Consider the following 3,876-nt stretch of genomic DNA (forward strand, 5'->3'; position numbering starts at 1 on the left):
TAAACTTATGTGGAGAGAATAGCATTATAAAAGAACTTCATATTCTGTTTATTTTGCATTAAATACAGAAAAACCCAGGAACTCGTATCATACTTAATATACACAAAAAATGAGAAATGTAGAACTGTTTACATATATATATGTACACACAAACATACATATATGTATATACACACGTTTATTTGGTAATACATGTGATTACATTTTTTTTTTGCTGGTACAAAGGCCTGAACTCATGGCCTTGCATGTGCTCAGCTTCTTTAATGGGTTGGTACTCTACCACTTGAGCCATACCTCCAGCCCTACATATAATTACTCTCTATGACATTCAAGAGGTGCAAGAATAAATTTTGGAATTGAGGTCTTAACAGTCTGTATTCCAAATGTGTGAAGACTGATCTTGAACCTTGACACCTTTGAGCCTGTTACAGTAGGGGCAAAGTTTTCAGTTTTCTGGATCTCAGTTTATGTAACTGACACCAGAGCAGTCTACCTCTAACATCCCATGAGACTATAAATATGAATCTTTGTATAACACCCTATCTCCTTCTCTCTCCCTCCATCTCCTCCTCTCCTTCCTTCTGTAACATCCATACCTACTCGAAGTTTTGCATTTAAAACATCAAACAGAATACAGATACACTCTGTTGTAACTGAAAGGAGGGGAAAAACAACTAAAATCAAAAGCTTAGGGAACTGCTATTTTCTTATAATTTCTATATTATCATCAATTACTTTTTGTCCCAGTGACACACATATGTGAGTGGCATTAAAATGTCATGGTCCAGATTAATGAGTGGCCCATCCTTCCTGTACATTTGGGGGGGGGTTCATTTGTCTTGAACTCTAGGCCTGGGCACTGCCCTGAGCCCTTCAGCTCAAGGAGAGTGCTCTATCACTTGAGCCACAGTGCCACTTATGGTTTTCTGGTGATTAACTGGAGATAAGAGACTCACAGACTTTCCTTCCCAGGCTGGCTTTGAACCGTAATCCTCAGATCTCAGCCTCCTGAGCAGCTGGGATTACAGGCATGAGCCATGGGTGCCCAGCTAGCAAACATCTTTTAATCCTCACAAGTCCTCCAACTGTAGCAATGGATGGACCACTCTGGCATTCTTCCTCAGAGGCCTGGATTTTTTATACCCTTAATACAACCTGCCAAAGCAGGTCCATCAGCAGAAATCCTTCTTTGTACAAGAGACACCCCAGGAAACTCTTAGGAAAGCCCAATTACATGGGAGTGTGTAATCTTCCAGATATTCCCAGTACAAATCACAGAAATAAAGCTAGTAGGTCCTAGAAAGTCATCACGATCAAAACTTTCCTCTAAATTGTTGCTTCTTTTCATTGGTGGCAATATGCTATGCATAACAGCATAAATGTAGGACAGTAGATTTATTCTTGTACCTGTTTATATTCTATCTTTCCTAAAGAATCATACAGACCTGCCTTGCCCCAGGTGACTGGACGGTGCTTATGTGTCCCACTCCTACTTGGTCATGTGACTTGATCTGGGCCAATGAAATGAGAGCATGTGGAGCACAATCAGATCTGAGCAGAAGCTGGGATCTTGCTTTGGCTCTTTAGAGCCAGATATATGGCATGTTTTGGAGCTGGCTGGTCTTTATTCTGCTCCTGTGCCCCCCACCACTGCAGCAAGAAGGTGATGAGTGGTGCAAAGTTTATTCACTTATTGTGAATGCCATGGTGGCCGATAAACAGTCAAGGATCACAGTTGTCTTTTCCTCCTTTTATGACATACAGAAAGAATACATATTTAACTATAGAAGGTCATATTACATATACTTAATATAAAGCTGCTATCTTAGTAGTTGCAGATTAACATAATTGATCTCTGCCCCTGACAATCACACATGCCAAGAACACAACTGTACTAGTATTATAAAAATAATGGTATAACAATGAGATGCACAAGACACTAAGTTGAAAACGAATTTTACAACTTCAGGTGGGGGAGGGAGGGAGGAGTTGGGGAAGTGGGGAGGGAAAGAATAGTAGGTGAAAAACAAAGGAGGGGGTAACAATGCTCAATAGGAAATGTACTCATTACCTTACTCATGTAACTGTAACCCCTCTGTACCCTATTTTTACAATAAAAAACAAAAAAGGCAAGTATCAATCATCTTCTTAACAATATAAGCAAAATATAATAGGTTTTCTGTTATCCCTAAAATTTCAATGACAATATCATTTATTACATGCTATTTTCCCAGAGTACTCCTGTAACAATTCTGTAGTGTCAAACGGGTAGTTGGTAAGTGCAAGAATACTAAGAGGTTCACCCCAAAACACAGTGACTTAGTTCATAGCCCAAACTAAGTCAAGGTCCTAACGCCCTGGACAGGCATAGTTATGCACTTCTGTAATAGGAGGCTGAGGCAGGAGAATTGTCTGTTCATGGCCAGTCTGAGCTATGTGGTGAGACCTATCTCAACAAATACATAAATGAGGGGCTGGGAAGGTGGCTCAGTGGTACAGCGCTTGCCTTGCATGCCTGAGGCCCTGGGTTCTATTCCTCAGCACCACATAAGCAAAACAAAAAAAGCCTGAAGTGGTGCTGTGGCTCAAGTGGTAGAGCACTAGCCTTGAGCTGAAGAGCTGAGGGACAGTGCCCAGGCCCAGAGTTCAGGCCCCACAACCGGACTCACCAAAAACAAACAAACAAAAAAAGCAAATACATAAATGAGCTTCTTTCTTTTCTTTTCCTTTCTTTCTTTCTTTCCCTCCCTCCCTCCCTCCCTCCCCCCTCTCTTTTTCTTTCTTTCTTTCCTTTTCTTTCTTAAGAAAAAAGACATCTTCCCAAGATGACAGTATCTGGAGATGGGGCCTTTGGAAAGTGATGAGTCATAAGTACTCAAAAGGAGGGTCCAGAGACACTTGGCCACACCTGCCATGCCTCCAGACAGTTGTGGTTCTGGACTAGACTCCAAATCCACTAATGGCTTCTGAGAAGACATCACTGTTGTTTATAAGCACCCAATCTCTGCTCTTCTGTTATAGCAGACCACAGTGACTGAAACACCATGCTACGAGTCTTGTTTGACTTGGAATCAGCTCTCTCACTGGGCACAAAAACTTTTGGTACTGATCAAAACCAAGACTGACAGGAAAAAGATAACCTGTAGCATTTAAACAGTATTATGATCAGATACTCTAATGTAGATACAATCTTGATTGTTCTTGAGCTAACATAGCTACTGATGCCAGTAGAGTTTAGGCTACAGAGTTGGGCTTTTGCTTTTTCCCCCCAAGGTTTCTGTAATGGATAAGCCTTTTATTTAGTTTTTAAATTTTCATCTGGAAATAGTTTCAAGCCTATAGAGAAAAAGGGAAATGCAAAGAACAGAACAAAGAATTTAGACTTATCTGGGTGTATACATCATTTTATCATTTGAGCACTCTTTCCACACACAGCCATTGTGTACATACTCACATTCAAGGGCAACGTGCATACACCATGACCCTTTCCCACAGGGAAGACAAAACCATCCCTCACCCAATTTTATCAGATAAATTTAATCACAACTAGCACAGAATTCGGTCAGTGATCAGTTATTGCATTGACTGTCATGTGGCTAGTTTCCAAATGGATGACCAGCTATACATTCAAAGCAGCTCATGAAGCAACAGTAATCTTCTGTGCATGGCAACTGCAACTGAATTTTCAATATGATTTGGATGACAGAAATGTACTTTTAAATACTGATCACTTGAGGGGCTGGGAAGGTGGCCCAGTGGTAGAGCACTTGCCTTGCATGTATGAGGCCCTGGGTTCGATTCCCCAGCACCACATAAGCAAAAAGAAAAAAAGCCAGAAGTGGTGCTGTGGCTCAAGTGGTAGAGCGCTAGCCTTGA

At 41.1% G+C, this 3,876-nt stretch overlaps 1 protein-coding gene across 1 annotated transcript in view; it reads right to left on the reverse strand.

Moving 5' to 3' along the window:
• Positions 1–3,876, reverse strand: part of Mak (male germ cell-associated kinase) — a 46,826-nt gene that overhangs the window by 36,138 nt on the left and 6,812 nt on the right. The gene's annotated exons all lie outside the window — the stretch shown is intronic.

Source organism: Dipodomys ordii, unplaced genomic scaffold, assembly GCF_000151885.1.
Source record: "Dipodomys ordii isolate 6190 unplaced genomic scaffold, Dord_2.0 Scaffold32, whole genome shotgun sequence".
Classification (NCBI taxonomy): Eukaryota; Metazoa; Chordata; class Mammalia; order Rodentia; family Heteromyidae; genus Dipodomys; species Dipodomys ordii.